Raw genomic sequence first — 24,313 nt, 5'->3', positions numbered from 1 at the left:
GGTATGGCTAAGTAGGAGGTTTTTATTGTAGCTAGAGGCCTCTGAAGAGTCCAGATCTGAGAGAGTAGTAGTCTGAGCGTGGCCAGCAGACTGGAGTTGGCCATGACAGAGGAGAGAGGGCAGGGCAATGAGTGATGCAGAGCAAGACCAAGAGAAAGGGGCAGGAAAGGGCACAGAGAAATGACTAAGAAAGACAAAAATGGCTGACATAGCAGGGTAATAGGGAGAGTGAGTAGCCAGGTGGGGGAAGGGAAGCCAGTGAGCTAGAGGGGTTTAGGGTAAGGGGCATGTGAGAAGAGCCAGGATGCCCGCATGCGCGCGCGGCCTCTGAAATGTGTAGCAGGTCCCTGTGCTACTGAGGGAGCCTGGAGGTCAGCATGTCCTTTGGTATGCTAATAGCCATTTATCCCTTCTGCCAGTGATAACAGAAATGACTCCCTTGACAGTTCCTGAGGAATGCTGGCTTTTGTCTAACTACCAGATCTCACCTGATACCAGTAAGGGGGTGTGCAACTGAAGACAGAGTGGGGACTTCCGAAAATGTTCAATGTACCTTCAGTGACAGGCGTTTTAAAAAAGAGAAAAAAGAAGCGAGAGACAGAACAGGGAAGAAAGAAAAGGAAAGAGAAAGAGACTTGGAGACAGGGCTGGGGGTGTCTGTGAAGCAGCTTCACCAGCAGAGAGGTCCACACAGTGGGGAAGTGTATGGGGGGGATAGGAAGGGAAGGATATGGGGGGATAGTGTGAGGAGGGTGTGGGGGACAGTGTGAGGAGAGTGTGGGGGATAGTGTGAGGAGGGTGTGGGGGATAGTGTGAGGAGGGTGTGGGGGATAGTGTGAGGAGGGTGTGGGGATAGTGTGAGGAGGGTGTGGGGGACAGTGTGAGGAGGGTGTGGGGGACGTGTGAGGAGAGTGTGGGACAGTGTGAGGAGGGTGTGAGGGATAGTGTGAGGAGGGTGTGGGGGATAGTGTGAGGAGGGTGTGGGGGATAGTGTGAAGAGGGTGTGGGGGACAGTGTGAGGAGGGTGTGGGGGATAGTGTGAGGAGGGTGTGGGGGACAGTGTGAGGAGGGTGTGGGGGACAGTGTGAGGAGGGTGTGGGGGACAGTGTGAGGAGAGTGTGGGGGACAATGTGAGGAGGGTGTGAGGGATAGTGTGAGGAGGGTGTGGGGGATAGTGTGAGGAGGGTGTGGGGGATAGTGTGAAGAGGGTGTGGGGGACAGTGTGAGGAGGGTGTGGGGGACAGTGTGAGGAGAGTGTGGGGGATAGTGTGAGGAGGGTGTGGGGGATAGTGTGAGGAGGGTGTGGGGCATAGTGTGAGGAGGGTGTGGGGGACAGTGTGAGGAGGGTGTGGGGGACAGTGTGAGGAGGGTGTGGGGGATAGTGTGAGGAGGGTGTGGGGGACAGTGTGAGGAGAGTGTGGGGGATAGTGTGAGGAGGGTGTGGGGGACAGTGTGAGGAGGGTGTGGGGGATAGTGTGAGGAGAGTGTGGGGGATAGTGTGAGGAGGGTGTGGGGGACAGTGTGAGGAGAGTGTGGGGGATAGTGTGAGGAGAGTGTGGGGGACAGTGTGAGGAGGGTGTGGGGGATAGTGTGAGGAGGGTGTGGGGGATAGTGTGAGGAGGGTGTGGGGGATAGTGTGAGGAGGGTGTGGGGGATAGTGTGAGGAGGGTGTGGGGGATAGTGTGAGGAGGGTGTGGGGGGTAGTGTGAGGAGGGTGTGGGGGAGAGTGTGAGGAGGGTGTGGGGGATAGTGTGAGGGGTGTGGGGGATAGTGTGAGGAGGGTTGGGGGTTGTGAGGAGGGTGTGGGGGATAGTGTGAGGAGGGTATGGGGGATAGTGTGAGGAGGGTGTGGGGGACAGTGTGAGGAGGGTATGGGGGATAGTGTGAGGAGGGGTGTGGGGGGGATACTGTGAGGAGGATAGGGGTATAGTATGGGAGGGTGGCACAAGGATGGCATCCTTGTTCATGGTAGCAAAGCCACTTAAGACCCCAGCTACATGTCTCTACAGTCCATCCCTGAAGTGCACACTATGGAAATCCAGACCAAACATCAGGGGATTATACTCTGAAACTTCTAGGTCGGGGTGGAGAACTCTGAGTGAGACCTTCATGATGACAGCAAGGCGGGAATCTACCCGGAGGTATAGTCTGGAGTGGGATACACAGATGAAGGCTCTTGTGTTTCCCTGACTGCAAAGACTGCCCAAAAGTGGGACCCTGTATCCAGCCCCTCTAAGGACTGCTCAGAGGCAGGACTCTGTAATCCATGGCCCTCTAAGGACTGCTCAGAGGCAGGACTCTGTAATCCATGCCCCTCCAATGACTGACCAGAGGCTGGACCATTCAAAAATACCCAGATGCAGGCCAACACAAGAGCTCTGAAAGTGACCACATGCAAGCTATGCTGTCTGCTTCTCTCTCAAGAGCGTGCATCATATGCGTGTTCATCTGTGTGTGAGTACATGTGCATATGTGCACATGGAGGTCAAAGGTCTTTGTTAGGTGTTATCTTTGCTCTCCACCTTAAAATTTTCTTCTTGCACGGTGTGTGTGTGTGTATCATAACATGAAGTCAGAGACAGCAGGGGCAGTTGGCAGCACTGAATCACCAAAGGCAAGGTGATCAGTGATCATAGTTATCAAACAAAATGGGCAGTATAGACAAGCAATGTCCATAATGGCCTGACCTGTGGTAGTCAGGACAGGCAAACTGAATTTTATGGTGCCATGACTTGTATGGGCCTTTGGGTCTAGCTAATCAGTCATAGTTTTTTCCAGGCATGAAATAGATAAGAATCCTACTAAAATTTTGTTTGGTCTGTAGAAAACCTCTCAAAAAAGAAAAAGAAAAAAAAAAAAAAAAAAAAAAAAAAAAAAAAAAAAAAAAAAGAAAGGCTACATTGGATCACCGCAAAAGGGAATTTAGGCCTGTGATCCAATTTCCAGACTTGAAAGAAGGCACGGCCAGGTTGCCCTGAGGAAGGACCTTGATAAAATACCTAAGAGTTTTACTGTTAGCCTTTCTCCAGTCTTTCTTCAGAGGGACCTGTGATCTTTTACAGTGGTAACTATACAGTGTGGGGAAAGGAAACAACAGATTTTCCAGGGTCTATTGGAGACTGGTTCTAATTGATGCTGATTCTGGGAGACACTGTGAAACAAACAAACAAACAAACAACAACAACAACAACAACAACAACAATAATAATAATAATAATAATAAATCCCGTGGCCCTCCAGTTAAAGTAGTGAGTAGCAGAGCTTTGACTGAAGTTCGACTCACAGTAGACCCAGTGGTTATTTTCCCTGAACTCATCCTGTGTTTATTTTCCTAGTCCTAGAATGTATAATTGGGATAGATATACTTAGAAGTTGGTAGAATTCTCTCATTGGTCACCTGACCTGTAGCGCGAGGGCTATTATGGTGGGAAAGGCTAAATGGAAGCCTTTAGAGTTGTCTCTGCCAGGGAAAATAGTGGATCAAAAACAGCATCGCTTCCCTGGAGGAAATGCAGACACCGGTGACTCAGCCAAGGACTCCCAGCACATCTCCCTTTAACTCTATGTGCTTAGTGCAGAAGACAGACGGATGCATGGAGCATGACAGGTGACTATAGGAAACTCAGTCAGGGCGTGCCTCTAAATGTAGCTGCTGTGCCAGATGTAGTGTCTTTACCTGAGCAGGTTAACACACTTCCTGGTCCATGGTAATGTAGCCATTGATCTAGCAAATGTCTTTTCCTTGGTACCTGGGCATAAGGACCACCAGAAGAAATTTGCTTTTAGTTGGCAAGGCCAGCAGTATACCTTAACAGGTGTTTTTTGATTGTTTGTTTTTGGTTTTGATTTTTTGAGACAAGGTTTCTCTGTGTAGCCCTGGCTATCTTTGAACTCACTTTGTAGACCAGGCTGGCCTGGAACTCATAGAGATCTGCCTGCCTCTGCCTCCCAAGTGCTGGGATTAAAGGTGTGTGTATGGCTCCTAAGAACTAATTCACTCTCTAGTGGGTTGTCTGCTTTGTTTATTTGATATTTTCCCCCTTGGGCAAGAGCAACTGAGCTTTACCCTCCTGATAGATCTTACTCAGTTTTACCTTCCAGCTCACTGGAACTCAGAAGTTGACACCATAACGTAGAAACAAGGCAAGGCAAAGATCAGGAGGAGGTCAAAGTTTATTGTTAAATAATTCATTTGGTTAAGGAAGTTGGTCTTCCACTGCAGAGAGTAATTTGACTATTGGGTTCAGTGGGGGGTTTTACAGGGTTACAATGTCGCTCTAATATAATTTTAATTATTTCCCATAATGAACTAATGTAACTTTCCTATGGAAAACCACATGGAAACTCTCACTAAATTGTCTTGATGCTGGTGAAGGTCGTCATTAGGCCCTGCTCCAGGGTGTGGCTGGCTTGCTTTGCTCTCCACCTGGAAGTGGAGGCTTCCCCTCTCCCGGAGCCCCTTTGCTATATCATCCAGACATTTTGGTTCTTCCACTGCTTTTTTTTCTCTCCTTTTCTCCCTTCCTGATCTCTCTCTTTCCCTTTCCCCGTCCTTCCCCACCCCCAGAGTGTGCCTCTCTCTGCCTTTCTCTCTCCCTCCCTCTCCCATACTGCTCCAACAAACCTGCATTTGTATAGCTTTGTCTCTCCATTAGCTCATCCCATTTTAATCAATGAATCATGAACCCAGAAGTGCCGAGCCACACATAACAGTGAGGCTGTCAGAGCATCGGCAAGTTTCTCAATAGGAACTTTAAGTCAGTATAGCACAGACTGACATATTTCAAACTGTGAAAGACAGCAGGCGTCAACCCAGATTACTACAGCTGTTAAAGCCTCCTTTGTAATTAAAGGAGAAAGGAAAAACTTCCCATGCTAAAACCACTAAGCAGGCACTCCTGGTGGCTACTGATTTTCCTGCTAGTTTTGTATTCTGTCATTGTCATGAGAATGCTCATTGGCTCTGGTTTTGTGCTGGAGTTTTTAATATGGAATCATGCCATCTGCAAACAGGAAAGTCCTTCTTGCAGGCAGCAAACAGATGGGCCACGTTTTTAAATTCAGTATTCTAGTCCATATTTTCTGATTGGAGACCACCAGCATTCAGAGTTTTTAATGAAACAGTATGTATTGGATCCTGTCATTTTGTTGAATTTGTAATGTCTGGTACGTTCCAAATCCTCATTTCTTACTTACTATTCCAATGTGGTTTGTTATTTCCTGTGGCCTCATGGAAGTGTACGTCTTTCTCTCTTGTGGCAGGATTCCTTTGATGGTTTTCTGAGAGCTGTTATCCACCCAGTTGGTTTCCTGGGTGCCATCCATCTTGGCGCTGTCATTTAGCACCCTGACTATAGCCTGTTATGGAGAGAGAGACCTCTCTTTCTGTGTCTATTTGGGGTCTAAACTGCGCTTGGGCATGCATGTGTATTTCTTTCCCTAAGTTTGGGAAGGGTGGGGCTACAACTCACTGAGTGGCCTGTGGGGTTATCCTCCTTGCTGCTGGACTTTTGGGTTTTGTCCTTTGATGGCATTTCAGAACGTTCAGGCGTCATGGCCACGCTCTTCATTTCTTTTTGTAACTGATGTTCCAGTGCAGCAATCATCAGCCTTATCCTCATCCCCGTGTTCTTCCTCCTGCTTGTGGCCTTTTGGTGGTATTTTCCACTGTGCTTTTAATTTGGTTTATTGAGTTTTCATTATAACCTTTCTCAGTTTTAAAAAAGTTTCTAAATCTCTATTTTCTTGCTGAATTTTCCTTGATTTTGCCAAGTTTTAAAATTCATATTGTTGATTTTCTCACACATTTTTTGGTGATTTTTTTTTTACTTTATGTTGCTGACTTTCGTCTCTAATCATTGACCATTTTACCAGAAAACCATCTATATCTATAACATACGTTCTCTCTCTCTCTCTCTCTCTCTCTCTCTCTCTCTCTCTCTCATATACACACAGACACAATCACATATATATGATGCACACTCACATACACACACACTCTCACATACACACAGACACATATACACATTCACATATATATGACACACACACATATTCACACTCAAACACAGACACACACGGACACACATTCACATAGATATGACACACACTCTCACACACATTCATGTATATATGACACACACACACACACACTCACACATATTCACAAACACATCACACACACACACACACACTCACATATATATGACTCGACATGAAGCAGAAAGGAAAGGTGGGGAGGAGAAAGGAGACCCGTGGAAGGTGGTTAGGAGGAAAACCTTTTAAGGAAGTGAGGGTGGGGTGGGGGTGGGGAGACTGGGAGGAGGGGTGAATAGGGTCAAAGTCCCTGAAATATATGAGATTATAGTGAAATTTATCACTAAGTACAATGAATACACATTAGCAATAAATAAATAAATAACAAAAGAACAAACCGAACCAACACAAGGGGGAGGCTTTCTACAATCAGGGTAGCTTCTAAAATATAGTTTACAAAGAACATTGTTTCCTTTTCTTAACAAGTAAAATTGGAGCATGGGGAGAATAGGCCGGAAGCATTAACAGGCTGGCTGTGGCACTGAGCACAGGACAGCAAACGAGGAGATGGGATCTGTATGTTTTATAGTTTTTATTTTGGTGCCAAGAGTTGTTTATGCGTCAAAAAGAAGTCAGGGCTACGCTGTGGCTCAGTAGCTTGGTAGAGCATTGATGTAGCATGGCGAGGCCCCATCACCACACAAAATAAAAGAAATAAAAACAGCAAAAAAAAAAAAAAAAAAAATCAGCCTCAAACTTGGATAGAATGAAGCCTGTCTGTCAAACTGCCAATGGGAGATCCCCTAGGACTGTGGCAGTCCTATCTTACGAGGACATCTATCAAAGACGAAAAGACCCTCAGGACACGAACGAGACTTCGAAGAGTTCAATGAAGAAAAGAATGAGGACAGTGTGACAGCAGTGGGCAAAGAGCCACCCTAGAGTGGGTGCTGGCAGCCCAGGGGTCCTGCATAGAGCTGCGGAGACTCTGTTCCCGGATCCGCCACACGGGGGAGCTCTCCGCTTTCTCATCACTCCCTTAGCTGCTGGGACTCTTCGCACCCTACCCAGGCTGCCACCTTTTCCCAGGGTCCTCATGGGGACAGGAAAGCGAGTGCAGTTTTTCTCCTCAGTGACCACCACCTCGTGTGCACTTGAGGACAGGGTGCTTTGCTAGAAGTGACGGCTGATTGGCGGGGCCGCAAGCAAGGGCCCTTCCTGGGGCCTCTGAGCATCTGCCTTTGCCCTGAGACCTCCTGTCCTCCAGCTTGAGGTGACTCTGGAGACACAGCTGCCAGGGAAAACTCACCACTTTACCGCTTTTAAAAATATATTTTATTAATTTATTCATATTACATCTCAAGTGTTAGCCCATCCCTTGTATCCTCCCATTCCTCCCTCTCTCCCATTTCCCCCTTACTCCCCTCCCCCATGGCTGTTCCTGAGGGGGACTTCCTCCCCCTGTATATGCTCATAGGGTATCAAGTCTCTTCTTGGTAGCCTGCTATCTTTCCTCTGAGTGCCACCAGGCCTCCCCATTCAGGGGACATGGTTAAATATGAGGCACCAAAGTACATGTGAAAGTCAGACCCCACTCTCCACTCAACTGTGGAGAATGTCCTGTCCATTGGCTAGATCTGGGTAGGGGTTCGAAGTTTACTGCACATATTGTCCTTGGCTGGCTATCTCAGAAAACTGGGAATAAGGCTTCCTCAAGACCCAGCTATTCCACTCCTTAGAATATACCCAGAAGATGCTCCAGCACACAAGAACAACCATGTTCATAGCAGCCTTATTCATAATAGCCCGAACATGGAAACAGCCTAAGTGTCCCCCAGTAGAGAGTGGATAAAGAAACTGTGGTACATATACACTATGGAATACTACTCAGCTATTAAAAACAAGGAATTCCCGAAATTTGTGGACAAATGGATTGAACTAGAATTGATCATAATGAGTGAGTTAACCCAGAAGCAGAAAGAACAAATGGTATATACTCATTTATATCTGGACACTAGCCCAAGGGGCATGTCCCATGAAAGTCTTCACTTACCAGGAAAGTGGGACGAAGGGGAGGACATCCTATTGGGACTCTAGGTGAGAGAAGTATGGGAGAATGGGGAAATAGAAGGATCCAGAGGGTCCTAGAAACCTACAAGAAGAACATTATGTCAGGCGGATCTGGGCCCAGGGGTCCTGCTCAAACTATGACGCTAGCCAAGGACAATAGGTGGAGTAAACTTTACTGTTTTTTATCACCAGCCTCGATCCTGAAAGAGAGGATGAGGAAAGAGCAGGAACCTTTCTCCCCAAACTAATAAGACTCTTTCCCTCTGTTGAGCATTAGTTGAGTCCCTTGCACTGCGGTTGCTCAGTCAATTTGACCCAATGAATCACTCCTGTTTTTGAATATTTGCAGGTTTGATGTTGTTATCTTGTGGGTTTTAAGAAAAGGAGTGCTCTTTAATCCCAGCACTCGGGAGGCAGAGGCCTGTGGATCTCTGTGAGTTCGAGGCCAGCCTGGTCTACAAAGCACCCAGGACAGCCAAGGCTACACAGAGGAAACCCTGTCTCAAACAGACAAACAAACAAACAAAAAACCCCAACCCCTCAAAAAAAAAAAGGAAAGAAAGAAAGAAAAGGCGTGCTGTTGAGGAGAGTCTAGACTCTGAATTTAGCCTGATGGGGTTTGAATTCTGAAGGTTGCCGAGCAAACGGTGTGGTCTTATAGAGCTGTGGTCTAACCTCTGTTGAGTTTTTGCCATCTTCATCTACAAATGAGAGTACCTTTCCCAGAAACTTGTTTGTGGAGCTTTCAGAATATACCATTCACTATGAAAAACAGAAATACCATGGTGGGGGCTGGGGAGATGGCTCAGGTGTCTGTTCTTCCAGAGGACCTGAGTTAAATTCCCAACACCCACATAATAGCTGCTCACAACTGTCTTTACCTCCAGCTGTAGGGAACCCAGCATCCTTACATAGACTCATGTACAAGAAAAGCACCAATGCACAGAAAACACATTATTTTTAAAAGAAGAAACACCAGGACAATAAGTGACAGGTCGCAGCTCTGTGGCCATGGGCTCCAACTGGCTCTCTCTCTGCTGGTTCATTTGTGGGGAAAAATTAAAATGTGAAAAATAAATGCTCTCTCTTTAGGGAGCCTGTTTTCTGAAGCCAGGACTTCACACACACACACACACACACACACACACACACACACACACACATCTCGACACTTTTTTTTTTTTTTTTACTTATTTTTGAGGCAGGGCCTTGCTGTTCAGCCCAGGATACTTTCAAATTCACAATCTCCCTGCCTCAGCACACCCCACCCCAATCCTCTGGGGCCTGGGATTCCAGTTACTGTGCCCACCTGAGATGTGGTTTTTAATATTTGTGAGTGTGCACTAGTTACTTGTCTTGACGCCGTGACAAAATACCTGACAGATGCCACTCTAGGAAGAAAAAGGGGTTGTTTTGACCCAGTTCCGAGGGGTCCCGCCCTCCAGGCCAGGGAGGGCATGGCAGCAGGAGCAAAAGGCAGCTGGTCACAATCCCTCCACAGACCAGAAGCAGAGAGAGACACACGAACGCTGGTGTGTAGCTCACTTTCTTTAATTCAGGACCCCAGCCCTGGAGGGTGCCACTCATGCTACAGAGAGCGTTCTTAACTCAATTAACCCAATCCAGGGGCTTCTTCCCAGACTTGTGCAGTGGCTTGCTCCCACAGTAATTCAAAATCTCATCAAGTTGACAGCCAGCATTCACTATCAGGACTCCACCTTCTGTCAACCTGCCGCCCAAACACACTGCATTTAAGACAGTAACCTTTCACCCCCGTCCCTATCGGTTTGTGGCGGTCTCACAAGGCAAAATACAGTCAGCAAAAGTCTCTGTGGCCAATACGTTTCAATTCTGGGATCTCTACTGTCCACATTTCTCCCCGCAATCTTGTCTTCCAGGCTCCTATCAAAATGTCCCAAATTAACCTGGGCTTACAGTGTCCCAGTGCCATTCTAGCACAAAATTCCAAGCTCTTCCGTATGCCTCCCACAAAGCAGTTCAAAGGCCTAAGAACCACATGATGAGGTTTCCCACAGTAGCAGCTTGTGTGCCCCAGCTCCAGGCACCAATCTTCTGTACTTGTCACTTTTCTTGTTACTGTTAACAACATTTCTGACGCGAGGCTTTGTGGAGGGTTTACTTTGTCTCATGGCTCTAAGGAGATAGTCTATCATGGCCAGAGGGAAGGGTATGGAGCCTGAAGAGAGGCTGGTCACGTTGTAGACACATCCCAGAAGCACAGAAAGTGTGTGCTCAGCCATCTTTCTGTTCATTTAGTCCAGGATTCCAGCCGTAGAAGAGTGTCTCTGCCTGCATTCAACATGGCTGTCCCACCAGTGTCTCTGCCCACACTTAACATGGCTGCCCCAGGAGTGTCTCTGCCCACACTCAATATGGCTGTCCCACCAGATCCGCTCTTCTCATGTCTCCAGTTAGGCTCTTGCCACATCTTTGTCCCCACGTGGAGTAGGAATATACCCAGGCAGGCAAGAAGTGACCCAAGGGCAGTGAAACTTCCCAGCAGAGTGCAAAGCCATGGTGTGTGGTGGAGGGTTGATGGTGCTAGAAAGGCCTTGCACCTACCTGCAGTGACCCACAGAGGGCGCTCTGGAGACCGCTTGCCTAGCAGTCATTAAACTTTTGAGGGTGGGCCCCAAGGTGACACCACTTGGCTTTTAGAAAAGAGCTGAGCTTACTGCTCTCTTACTGCCTGGACCCTCCACCATGTTGCAATGTGACTCGGGGTTCTCACCATAGGCTCTCATGCCTACGTCATGCCCTCAGACCTCCCACCCTCCAGCACTGTGAGCCGAATCATTTCCACAGCTCATCTCGGTCTCAGGAATGTTTCGGTGACAGAACACACACCAGAGGACAGAGCAGTGCTTTGTGACATTTACTGGTTCTCCTGGATGGAAAATGCTTGCCTGGAACTGCCTGGTGTCAACCATGTAGGAAGCAGAGCTGGGCAGAGGTAAGCCAAGCTGAGTGTCCTGGATAGTGTCCTTTCCCACTGGGCAGTGTGCACAGGGAGGGCTGGCTGTCCCCAGCTTAGGCGTCTAACCCTCAGCAGGCACAAAGAGATGTTCCATGCGGACCACCTATTCCCTGTGTGAGCCCCCGGTCTGAGAGTTGATTGACAAGATGTTTAGTCTGAGGATTGGTAACGGTGTCCTGGGTCCATTGTCTCGGTTTCCAGACAGTTCCAGACAAAACCAAATGCAGCTGCTTCAGAGGCGCGCAGGAGAGAGCCGGGCAGCTATTTTAAGACAGCTACTGAGCTCTTTTTCCGCAGCCCTAGGAGCAGCAGAGCAGACCACAGGGAAGGGAGGGGAGGGGGTGAGTCACAAAGGACCAGGGAAGGTGATGGAGATGGAGAAGAGGAGCCTGGGGTGTCAGCTTGGGCTGATGGACAGTTCAGAACCCCAGAGCACGCCAGCGCCCACCAGCAATGCCTCCATGCCACTAGTGGGGAAACTGAGGCAGAGATGTGTATAAGCATGGGTGTAGAATCAGCAATCAAGGCCGATTTCGTTTAGAAGTGACGGAAGTCTCTTGTTTTGTTTTGAGCTAGGGGACATGTTGATAAAAAAAAAACAAACCGTAGATCAGCATATATATATATACTGCAGGGATTTTTTTTTTTTTTTTTTTTTAAACATATGGCTGGGGATCCTGAGTTTGAGTGCTACAGCCCATGTCAAAAAGTCAGGTGCGGTGGCACACACTCCCAGAGCTGGGGGAGCCGAGCCTGGAAGATCCCAGGGGCTCACTAGACAGCCAATCACACCTGCTCGGTGAGTCCCAGGACAATGAGACTGTTTTAAAAAGAAAAGAAAAGAAAAGAAAAGAAAAAGTGGCATCTGAGGAATGACACCCAAGGCTGTCCTCTGGCTTCTACATATGTGAGCGGACACTTGGAGACACACACACACACACACACACACACACACACACATTGTCAAGGCCTGGGGAAGCTCCGGAAGGAGGCAAGGCTGTCACGGTTTAGAGGGGCTGGGTAGAGTAGGACATAGGTGACCTCAGTCAGGTGCCTCTGATCTGATAAGCTAATCATTTTATATGCTACTTGTATCACTAAGACACATGATACCTTAAGAAATGTCACAGGGCTTGTTGGCCCTGGCCTCCTCGCAGAAGCCAGTCCCAGTCCCTCCACCTCGGTGTTTCCTTGACTCACAAATTAAATAGACAGAAAATGCTAATATAGCAATGTGCTTCTAGTCTTTTTGCCCAAATGCCAAAGGAACAGGTCTTTTCCCAGAAGGCCCCGGGCTTCCAGGAACTTTCTAAGCCCTGGGATAAGGCCTGTCGGTTGCAGCCTTGTGATGACAGGTGCAGAGGGTTGAGTTGTCTTCCCCTTCAGACTTTCGGTCTGTCTGTCTCTGTTTCTAGTTTGTACCTTCCTGGGCATTAGAAAGGTGACCATTCTACCCCATTTGGCACACATACTTCCAGACCTTTCTCTCAGCCTTGCTGTGTCAGTAACGGGTCATTATTAAAGTATGGGTACCTATTGGTAGCCTCTTTCAGAATTAATTTTTGAAATCGACCCCACTGAATTCAGAACACATTTTCCTGAGGGTACAGGGAGGGAAGAAGACGTGAAACTGAGGTCACTTTGTGCACCTCATCTCTAGAAAGAGCATCTAACAGACCTTTCCGGTGTGTTCTCAGCTGGCTGGTGTCTGCCACCCCACAGGGACCTTATGTAAAACAGCAGCATTGCCCGCCACCTCCATCTGCTCCTGTGTGATTCACTCAGCTTGGTGAGGACAGCACCGCATGTGACAGCCTGCTGGATGTATCTGAAACTGCCCTCTATGACGTACACCAGAGACGATCAACTCAGAGCCAGAAGGTCCACTCTGGCTTCCAGGTATGGAGGCTTCAGTCTGCAGGTGTGTGGCCTCTTGCGTTTGAGACTGTGGGGAGCTTGCTTAGCACAGGGCAAGGGTGGTGGTACATGCAGCAGACATGTTCAGTTTTAGGGCAGGATATGAATGAAAGATGAAAAGAAACGAATTGGGTCTCACTATACCCCCTCGAGACTTCCAGCAAGCCCCACTTAAGAAAAACACACACATACACACACACACACACACACACACACACACACACACACACACACACACACACCTAGGTTCAATTTTCTTAGCAAATATATTTTATTACGAACTTATTAACCGGGAGTACCTCACTTATAACCTGAGTAACCTAAACGATAGGAAAAGGAGAGTAAAGAATACAATAATGAAACTGTAAGGATTTCAGTCCTGAGGAATGATTCTCCTGGTGTAATCAGCAAGATTTCTTCTGCTGGAACCTGGAGCAAGCAGAACCTGGAACCTCAGCTGGAGCCCAAAGCCCCGAAGCCTTCCCTTGAGCGGTTCTCTCTAGGAGCTTCTGGGAGAGGAGCAACGAACAGCCAAAACTATCCCCAGTCTCCAAAAGCCCCACCTCCTGTTTTTGACTCACATTTATACCTCCTCTCAGAATGTGTTCAAGGATGTTTTTCAGCTGGTTAACAACCAATCTCCCCCACACAGTGGTTCGACTTCTAAGGGGATAAACATCACCTGCTCTCTCACCTGCTCTCTCACAAGTCTTTTTCTCATCTTCCACTTGTGATCTAAACAAAAAACATGTTTATCTCTCCTACACACACACACACACACACACACACACACACACACACCCCTAGCAATAAGCCCATCTGGGACTTGGCTCAAACACTGGGAGGCTGTTTAGTTTTTTTTGTTTTGTTTTGTTTTTTGTTTTTTGTCAGCTTGAGACAAGTTGGAGTCTTCTAGAAAGAAGTTGAGAAATGATACATAGCAAATTGGCCTGTATGCAAGGCTGTTGGACATTTTCTGGATTACTGATCCGTAAGGGAGAGAGGAGGGAGGGCCCAGTCCACCGTGGGCAGTGCCACCCTAGGCAGGTGGTTCTGGGGCATATAAGAAAGCAGGCTGAGCAAGCCATGGGGAACAAGCCAGTAAGTGGCACCCTCCATGGCTCTTCCTTCAGCTCCTGCCTTTGGGTTCCTGCTTTGAGCTCCTGTCCTGACTTCCCTTCATGATGGACTGGAAGCTGTATGGGGAAATAAACCCTTTCCTCTCAGTGTTGCTTTTGGTCATGGTATTTATCACAGCGACAGAAAGCAAACTAGGCCTCTGTGTGTCACCAGCCTACCTAACCCTCTCCTCCTATCCAAGTAAAGCTGGAGCGAGCAGATAGTGTGAGACAAATGTTTGTGGCCCTGGACTAGCACAACCCTGCAGGCTTCAACTGCAGAGATGAAGCAGAATTTAGAAACTTTACTGTGTGGCTTAAAGACCAGAAGATTGGAGACAGAGGTTATTTAAGAAATGTCCACAGAGTCGGGCGTGGTGGTGCACACCTTTAATCTCAGCACTTGGGAGGCAGAGGCAGGTAGATCACTGTGAGTTCGAGGCCAGCCTGCTCTACAAAGTGAGTCCAGGACGGTCAAGGCTACACAGAGAAACCCTGTCTCGAAAAACAAAAACCAACAAAGAAATGTCCACAGTAGTGACTGGCCCATGGTCTTTGAAAAGTGTCTCTGTGCTGTTTACTGTCCTTTCAAGATTTGGGATCAGCAAGGGCAAGAGGCAACTGACTGGCTGCTTGGTTGAGCTGTCAGACAGGAGTGCGGAGATAATGCAAAATGCAAGGGCTCCATGCCCAATAACATAAAAAATACCAACAGCAGCATGCAACTAGAATGGCAGAGCCATTGATTGATAACCTGGATGCCAATGATGCCAATTTAAAGGCCGGTGCCATGGCTCTAATTGCCTTCAGACTCAGCTGCAGGCCGATTGCTTGGTGCTGCTTAAGGCAGTGCACACTTGGGTTCAGGCGCCTCTCATACCAGAAGCAGTCGCTAAAGCAGATCAACGGGAGAAGGGCTGCCTGCGGCTGCAGACAGACTCGTTCTTGGTCTTGGCATACAGTTCTTAAGGAAGCGCCTCAGATTCTGCGCTTGCTACGTGGAGACGACCTCAGGGAGCTACACCCCAAAACTAATGAACTCACAGTAGCCGTTCAGGTAACTGTTGCTGTTCCAAAGGCAGACCACGGACTGGGGAAAGATGGAAGGCACACACATCTGGACGTCAGCTTCTCGCCTGCTTCCTGCAGCTGGGAACCACGTATGTTTCCAGCGAGTGTTTGGAAATCAAATGTCACCATTCAAGAGAGGAATCCCAGAAGATCGACCATGTCTGGAGATTTATCACCATGAGTTTTGGGAAAGTGAAACACAGAAAAAAATAAAGGTAAACTAAAATATTTGAGGACACTTCAGGCCCAAGCCACAGTGTGAGGTAAGTTGTGTAAGCTGTAGTTGTTGAAGGAGAAAGGACAAAAGCAATCTGGTCTGTACTGGTTCATACAGACTCTTCTCTTTCTTCTGAACTTACTGACGCTATGGTAGGGTAAGTCCCTTACCACAGCCAAGGATCAAGTTACTGACTACCTTAAACTCCACATCAGGTGGGTACAGGCCTGTCATCCCAGCACTGACCAGGTGGAGGCAGGAGGATGGGGACTTCAAGGTCATCCTGATCTACATAGCAAGTTCTAAGACAGCCTTGGCTTCGTAGGGTCAAATGATAGCAGACAGGTCATTTGGGCTGTTAGACACCTCTAGTCCTGGTTGCGGGAGCTTGGGGGAGCCTCCGCCAATACAGACATGTAGACTATTGGGTATCACCAGTCCTTTTTTGTGGAACCTTGGGAACCCCCGGCTGTAAGGGTCATTTAGATTACAGCTCTGGTCCTGGTTCTAGAAGTTTGATATGGGCTGGCACAAGAGGTAATAGATAACACAGCTATTAATCACCTACAATGCCCGGCCTTCTGGATGGAGGGACAGGCATGGTGGGTGAGGAGGGCATGGTGTGTGAGGAAGACCTGATGTGTGAGGACGTGGTGTGTGAGGAGGACATGGTGTGTGAGGAGGACATGGTGGGTGAGGAGGGTGTGGTGGGTGAGGAGGACGTGGTGAGTGAGGAGGACGTGGTGGGTGAGGAGGGCGTGGTGGGTGAGGAGGGCGTGGTGGGTGAGGAGGACGTGGTGAGTGAGGAGGACGTGGTGGGTGAGGAGGACGTGGTGGGTGAGGAGGACGTGGTGGGTGAGGAGGACGTGGTGGGTGAGGAGGACGTGGTGGGTGAGGAGGACGTGGTGGGTGAGGAGGACGTGGTGGGTGAGGAGGACGTAGTGGGTGAGGAGGACGTGGTGGGTTAGAAAAACGTGGTGTGTGAGGAGGGTGTGGTGTGTGAGGAGGGTGTGGTGTGTGAGGAGGACGTGGTGAGTGAGGAGGACGTGGTGAGTGAGGAGGGCGTGGTGGGTGAGGAGGACGTGGTGAGTGAGGAGGACGTGGTGGGTGAGGAGGACGTGGTAAGTGAATGGCCATAGCAATGAGAACTTGTAGTACCAGCTTGTTCACACAGAACAGCAGAAAAATGGGTGTCATTGTCAAAGTTCTGCCTTTAGAGATCTGTTTCCACCAGCCAGTCCCACCCACTAAGGACCCATGGCCTCTGGGAATGTGCCCTGAAAATACGGGGCTACTCCAGATCCTAACAGTTACAGAGACTGACTGTGTTCAAGGTCACACTTGGGGACAGATGCTTCTGTTTGGAGGAGCAAGAAGTCACCCCCTCACTTAAGGTTTTATGTCCTAGGGGGCTGAAGGAGAGTTCTGAAGGTAGAGAGGTCCTCTGGAGTTGAATATGGCTTCAAGCCTTGGAATGGCTGGAATTGGGGAGCATTCTAGAAGCTCTCCCTTAATTCTTGGTGTCATCTTTCTGATGCCATAGATAAAACAGGCATGGGCAGACAGACCTACGCCTTACTGGCTGTGTGATAAGTTGGATGTTCATGTCTTGGACCGCTCAGCTAGAGATGGAGGTGAGTCACTCGCCCTCTCTCGGCTTAGGAGAAAAGGATGAGTGAGGGTGTGTAAGGCCTGTGGAGCCAGAGCTGATGTGTGCATGGCTGTCAATGGGACAGGCAGATATCCAGCCCTTGGCTATGTGCTTGTCCCCAAATCTGTCTCAGGGCTGGTCTGAGGCTTCCTGGGAAGGAATAGGGATTCTGTCTGGCATCTGAAGACAAGTTAGAATTGCTTCTAGAATGATCCAAGCCAGCCTGGACATGCCGCTCCTGGGTCTGCTTTGCCCACTAGCCTCCCACGGTCCCGGGAGGTCTTCCCTGGCCTCCCAGAAGAGGATTAACAGGGGTGATTCACCGGCAGAAGGGCCAAGTCAGAGAATCCAGACAACACCAAGAAGGATTCCTTTTACCCTGGGACTGTGAAATACTTGTCAACTATCCTCAGGGCCCTGAGGAGCCTGAACAGCAAGCCCTGCTGGGTGTAGAGTGAGTGACAGGTGATGCCTCACCCCACGGCTGATGCTTGCGTTGTTTCCTCCTGATCCCAGAAGACCTGCACTGCCACAGAGCAAGGCATTCCACACCATTGTGCTGTCACATGGGATGGACCACTGTGTGATCAGAGAGCTGACAACTGCGCTGGTGTCATCAGCCTGGGACTGAATGGAAGTGAGAGTTCTTGAGTATCTCAGGATGCTCAGTGGCAGACCTGTGCTGGAGCCCGTGCTGGGGCCTGTGGTCAGTGTGCGCTGCGGAGACCTCCTCTCCAAGGCTTATGCTTTACCTGTGAAGCAAGTGACAATAAATAAGCAGACACATAGAATTATTTTAAGAGGGAAAAAAAAAAATGGAGCCTGCCCACCAGCCCAGCCTGGTGAGTAACCCGGACCCATCTACCTGCTTGTGATGTCCTTACACTCCCAGGCCTAGCTGGGGCCACACACCTTGCATACTGACCCAGCCAGATAAATGTAGCTCTCAGCTATTTTTTTTTTCTTCAGTAGATGGAGACTATAGATGCAGAACATAAGTGCCATGGGGTATACTACCTTATAGGGTCCATCTGCAACTCAACTCCTATGTCTAAGCCTCACGGGACATTTTGGAGCTGTTCTAAGAGGCAGAGGACCAGGATGCCTGCTGCAAGACAGTGTATTCTGGACAGGACAGGGAGGCCACACCCATGAAATCCCAACAGTGTGCTTGGAGTGACAACATCAGCCGACATGCCAGAGTGGCCGGGGGAAATCTCACATGACCCCACTTCTAGAAGAAGAGCTACAGGCAATCAATGGCCACCGAGAGAGGACTGCTTGAGGGAAGGCTTTGGGGCTCCGGCTCCTGCTGAGGTTTTGGGTTCTGGTTACTCTAGGTTCCAACAGAAGAAAGCCTGCAGATTGTGCCAGGAGAATTGTTCCTCGCAACTGATATCCTTACGGTTTTGTTATTGTGTCCATTAATCCTCATTTCCTATTGTTTTGGTTAGTTGGGTTATAAGCGACGTATGCTTGGTCACTAAGTTGTTAATAAAATATATGGGTTAAGAGAATTGAGCCTACAATGCTCAATTTTAAAAAAAAAAAAAAATGGGGAAGGGAACACAAGGAATGAGAACCAGGGTAGGGATGTGATGACCATTCATGGAGGACTGAGAAGGAGGAAGTGACCCTGAGTTGAGGTCAGAAGGAGCAAGACACTGAGTGACCCAGACAGCGGAATGGGTGGCACAGAGGCTACAGGCACCTGGGATGCCCAGGGCACTGGAAGGATAGTGTGCCACAGGGGTGCCTAGTGGTGGAAGGGTCCAACATGGAGGCCTCCTTCCCTCTGCATAGGCCTTGGAGGAACGTGGAGTTGCCTGCGAGAAGCTTGGAATCTACACAGGTCTGCGCTCTCTGGGCTTGCTTCCCAGCATCATCTTCTCACGTGCTGTCAGGCCTGGGGTGCAACACCACATGGTCCTCATCCCTGTCTAATGCTTGAGAAACTCCAGGCTCAGCTTTGACAGGGTTGCACAGCTACGGACAGTGAGAACGGCCGCTTGGTTGGGAATTGGATCGCTATAGGACAGCCATTCATGGCCCCATCTCTACTCTGTGTGCCCCAGCAAACCTCAGACCCCACCAGCCATTAGTACTATCAGTCTCTGATAGGGAACCACTGCTCTATTAATGGGCGTTTCCACAAGAAGACCAACTGTGTCGGTAAGTTCATGACTTGCGGCCCGCAACTTAGTGCCACATAAATAGCCAGAGAGTAGAAGGGACATGCTTTCAGGGCCTGGGAGATGGGAGATGGGAGATGGGAGATGGGAGATGGGAGATGGGAGATGGGAGAGGGGAGAGGGGAGAGGGGAGAGGGGTGCCATTGAGAAGTAGGTGCCATGCTCCTATTGTCCTGGATGAGGGGAAAGTGGAGGCAGGGGGATTGTGAGTTCGAGACTAGCCTCCCATGCATAGCAAGTTTGAGGCCAGCCTGGGTCTTGCAATACCCTGTCAAATCAAAAGCAAAAGCAACACACGAGCAACCAAACAAGAGTCTAAATTGTTCTGTTATCCTTGGCCAGGCCTCAGTTCTATGTCTTGGACTTTGTCCAGGTCAAGCTACAAGATCTGGGCAGAGACACATGTGCAGACAGCAGGGGTCCCATCATCTGTCCATCAATCATCTGTCATCCTCAGCTTAACCGTCATGCATCCCCACATCCATCCCCTTGCTCATCACCTCTCCCTACTTCAAGAGAGACAGAATATAGACACAATCTGTAAACAATGACCTTCTCACCTCCTCTTTTAAAAATGTGAGTTTGGAGCCAGGCTGGACATGCACACTTATAAACCCAGCACGCAGGCAGGAGGATTGAAAGTTCAAAGTTGATCTAGGTTACACGTTGAGACCCTATCATGAAAACCAACCAACCTGCATGCATACATGCAGACAGACAGACAGACAGACAGACAAACTCAAAGTGGGAGAGCTGCCTGTAAAATTATACTCCCAAACATACCATTATAAAGAGGATTTGGGAATCAATGGCCACTTCCTGACCTTTTGGGGGTCTCCAGTAAAAACTCAAGCAATCCAATTACTTAGGAAAGTGTAAAGAGATTACGATGAGAAGGTCTCCGCTGCACAGAGACCCCAGTTCTATGGTTTCCAGGCACGTTCCTCATCTCGCCTATTCCAAGAAGAGAAACACAGAGGAGAATAAGACAGAGGCAGAGACTTCAGGACTTCCAAGAAGCCTCAGAGAAGCAGGTACAGCCAGTCTGTGCTGGTGTGAGCCACGGGAGCGAATTGCCTATCTCAGCATGAAGAACATGCTGGAAGGTTTTGATTAGTGTCTAGAGGCCGACAGGAAGCTAAAGGCATCCAAAGGGGCGGAACTCCAGAGCTGTGACAGCAGGCACAGGTATAACTTTCCCAAGGGACACACGGGCACCAACTGTCAACAGGGTGCAGTCCCTTAACTCTAGGGAGAGAGCATCTCTGTGACAGGCACACTGGAGCATGCCACAGGCTGGGGCAGGTGTTTCTTGACACAGTATGGACCCAGCTCCTGCCATTCAGGAGCCCTGCACCGTGAGGGTGGGCCACTTGGTCTTGTGAGCCTTCCAGGTACGCTTCAACAATTGGAATGAGGAGACCACTAGATTGGAGTGGGCAGAGGCGAGGGACCGAATGCAGGGCAGTGAAGTGTCTTGAGGAACAAATCATGCTTTTCGGGGTGCTCATAGGAGGAGAAATCAGTTTCCAGAGACCCCCCCCCCCTTAGACCAGTGCTGTTTCACCTGTGATTCATGAGAACCCATTGCCTTGTGGCCTTGCGTCCTCTGGGCTTGGGCTGCTGGGGTAAGCCCCACCCCCTCCTTGACCTGGGTGTCCTGTCTCCCCGGGAAGCACTGGAAGTAGCATGAGATAGGGTGGGGGCATTGGAGGTGAGGACGGAGAGGACTGTGCTTGGTCGGACCACTAGTTATGGGAGGAGAGGCTCTACCAGCTTTTCCCTGAGGCTGATGATCCTGGTCCTGATGGCAGATCAATCTTCTGTGCTCTGACCTTGTTCTGGGATCTGTAGGACAGTCTGTGACCTAGGAACAACAGGAGGGACACAGATCCAACCACAGGGGCTACAGTTCAGGTACAAAGACAGGTCCCTTAAAGGGGCTACTTGGCCAGGAGAAGTCACTGGGCCCAGGGGTCTGAAATATTGGGTGCAAATAGAGTTTCTTACAGAGGATGCTGAGCTGCGCGCAGAACTGTAGTCCGGCACAGAGCCAGGAAATGGAGGAAACACTGTGGGCAATTCCAAGAAGGCTTTCAGCAGGAAGAGAGGCAAGAGCTGCGGAAACTAGCTCAGACCAAAGGGGCACATGCAAGATCACTAAAAGAAATGCAGCCTCGGGGGCCACTAGAAACAGGGGACCAGCTGGGTGGCGGTGGCGCACGCCTTTAATCCCAGCACTCGGGAGGCAGAGGCAAGTGGATCACTGTGAGTTTGAGGCCAGCCTGGTCTACAAAGGGAGTCCAGGACAGCCAGGGATACACAGAGAAACCCTGTCTTGGAAAAAAAAGAAACAGGGGACCTCTTTTGCTGATCACTGGATAAATAAATTACATAGGAGTGCTGCCTTCTTGTGGCTTGCACTCCTGCAGTTGGATATTCAGCCTGTAGGGCAGTCAGAGAAGAGTTACTGTAGGTGCTATTTTTAAATTATACTTTATTTGGGGTTCCTTAAGGCTCAACTTCCCTTTCACTCCCCCAACTCTAGGTAGGAGAGAAAGAAGGTTAGAAGGGACAGGGGATGCAGAGCTCTTTAGACTTAGTTTTGGCTGGTTGGGTCATCAGGTTCTTTGGGAAACCACCAATCTCAGTCGCCAGGGTATCTAGCAGTCCAGCAATGGCAAACACAGAAGGACAGAAGGACGAACAAGCAACCTCCTTCCTCCTCCGTCCATCTCCTCAAAACCCTCGAAGCCTTCTCTCTCTCTGGGCTCTCAAGTATTTATACCCTCTCCGAGTCCTCAGTATTAAATGCTCTCCAGCTGGCAAAGACCACAGTCCTCTCCGAGCTGCATTGAGGTGATTACCAGCCATCCCATATCCCACACTAGAGATGAAAACAAAAACACATCTCCATGAAATAAAAACTTGAGTTGTTAAAGAAGCCAAAACCTTCCCCTACAGGTCATATTTAGGGGAAAGTGGCTGAAAACATGCCTTGACAGCAGTCACAAACCCATGGTTGGAAAGCCCAGGTGTATACACTCTGTGCAGCAGGGAACTAGAAAGGCATCAGAGTAATGGTTCTCAGCCTGTGGGTCTCCACCCATTGGTGGGGGGTGTGGGGTGACTCTTTCACAGGGGTCACCTAAGACCACCGGAAAACACAGATACTTACATTGTGATTCATTACAGCAGCAAAATTGCAGTTATAAAGTAGCATGGAAATAATTTCACGACTAGGGCATCTCCACAGCACGAGAAACTGTATTAAGGGCTTGCAACAGTAGGATGGCTGAGAACCATAGACAGGGTATGTCAGGGTCTTGGTACTTACGGCATCAGAAGGCTCAGGACAGTTGCCCAGGACAGTGTGCCACAGCCAGCATGTCATATGTCATATTTACTTGTGGTCAGAAGAGTGTGCACAAGAAGCCCAAATTGATTGAGAGTTGTATGGGGGCTGGTGCTGGGGCGCCTTTGGCCTTAAGAGGAAATGACCTAGCTTCTTCTCCAGGATGTTTGCTTCCTGAGGAGTGGGGCAGGAGACAAGAATCAACGTTTCCCCTCAGAGCACAGGAGGAGGAAGGCAGGGAGCTCTCCGCATCAGCTTGGGGGCGGGGGAGGGCCTACAGTGTTTCCTTTGCCCTGCCTCACATCCCACTCTGTAGTGTGGGCTGGCACAGTGACCTGTCGATGCCAGTGTCCCTGGCTTTCTCCTTATGGCTGTATCCTCACGATCATTTAAAACTTTAAATACATATGCTACAATAGCAGTCCCTTCAGAGAAGGAGGTTGTCAGTAAACAACGCAGGGAGCTGGGAAAGTGTGACACAGGAATGCAGTGGACAGGGATCTCCTGGGATCAATATTTCATTTTATTTTCTTTTTTTTTTCCTAGATGAGAAAGATGCCCAAGATCATTTGTTGCTGCCGTCTCCAGGCATCGCTAGCATCCTGCTCACCTAGGCTTGACTGGCCTGCTCCCTCACGTATGGCCTCTGGCTGTGCTCTGTGTGCCTGCGGCTCATCTAAATGCAGGACCAGTGCTGTCTTTCAGATGTCCAAAGGATTTAATGAGGTGTGTCTGCTATGATCCTCCAACTTAAAAGAGGCAGTAGAATCTCCCCAGGGCATGGAGTCACTCTCCCAGAGTCCCACAGGTGGGGAGAGGAGGAGGTCAGAGGCATGCTTGTGGACTGTCAGACATACCTTTGCTCACTCTCGCTGGTACTGACCTCTCCCTGTTGAGAGCACCCCCTCCTTCAGGGAGTGTGGACAGAACCGAGGGGCCTAGAGAGGGTCAGGCCCATGGGGAGGAAACTCATATTTCTTAGGCCTGTGGACTCTGCCAAGATCTCCAGAAGCAGCCGACTTGACTACAGGGCGGTTGCTTTCCTGTGGGAAAATATGAGGCGTTTCTACTTATAGCTGGATAATTGGGCCCAGTGAGGTCCACAGCACAGATGATGTCATTCTGTCTCTCTGGCCTTTGGGTCTTAGGGACCCTCTGGGAAAGTGGTGGTGGTGGTGGGGTGGGGGGAGGGGCTAGAGAGGGCAGAGGCTCTGGAAGGGACCACAGTTAAAAACAGAAACAAGTTTTGGGTGGGTGTGGACTTTCGCCAAGGACAGAGCAATGGAAGCAGGCTAGGCCAAGGAATAAAGCACACATCAGAGACAAGATGGGTACAGGGAGCAGGGCCGGAGGCCAAGCTAGGCAAGGAAGTTGGAAGGATGGATGGGCAATGGATGGGGCATGGACAAATAGCATTCAGGATTCCTGAGAGCCACTGCGTCTGGGGAAGGGCTGTGCACTGTGACACCAGATATAGTCAGTGCAAGACTCAGCTGCCGTTCATTACTCATGTCACTTCGGGCTATGATCTTGACCTTTCTAAGACTACCTGCACCAAACACTGTAAACTTCCAGCCCATCCTTGCTAAGAAACCCTGCTTTAACTGAGGTGATGATACAGGCAGCTTGGACATCTGTGTGCCTAGCTTCCCTCACAGGTGGGAGTTGCCTAGCTGACACAGCCTTAG

At 49.3% G+C, this 24,313-nt stretch overlaps 1 pseudogene; it reads left to right on the top strand.

Moving 5' to 3' along the window:
- The window catches only part of LOC127208642 (RNA transcription, translation and transport factor protein-like), a 34,414-nt pseudogene extending 18,446 nt beyond the window's left edge, over positions 1-15,968 (top strand).
- Positions 15,969-24,313: the final 8,345 nt, after the last annotated feature.

The sequence above is a fragment of the Acomys russatus genome, chromosome 25 (assembly GCF_903995435.1).
Source record: "Acomys russatus chromosome 25, mAcoRus1.1, whole genome shotgun sequence".
In the NCBI taxonomy this organism is placed as follows: domain Eukaryota; kingdom Metazoa; phylum Chordata; class Mammalia; order Rodentia; family Muridae; genus Acomys; species Acomys russatus.
This window is presented reverse-complemented; position numbering and strand designations above follow the sequence as displayed.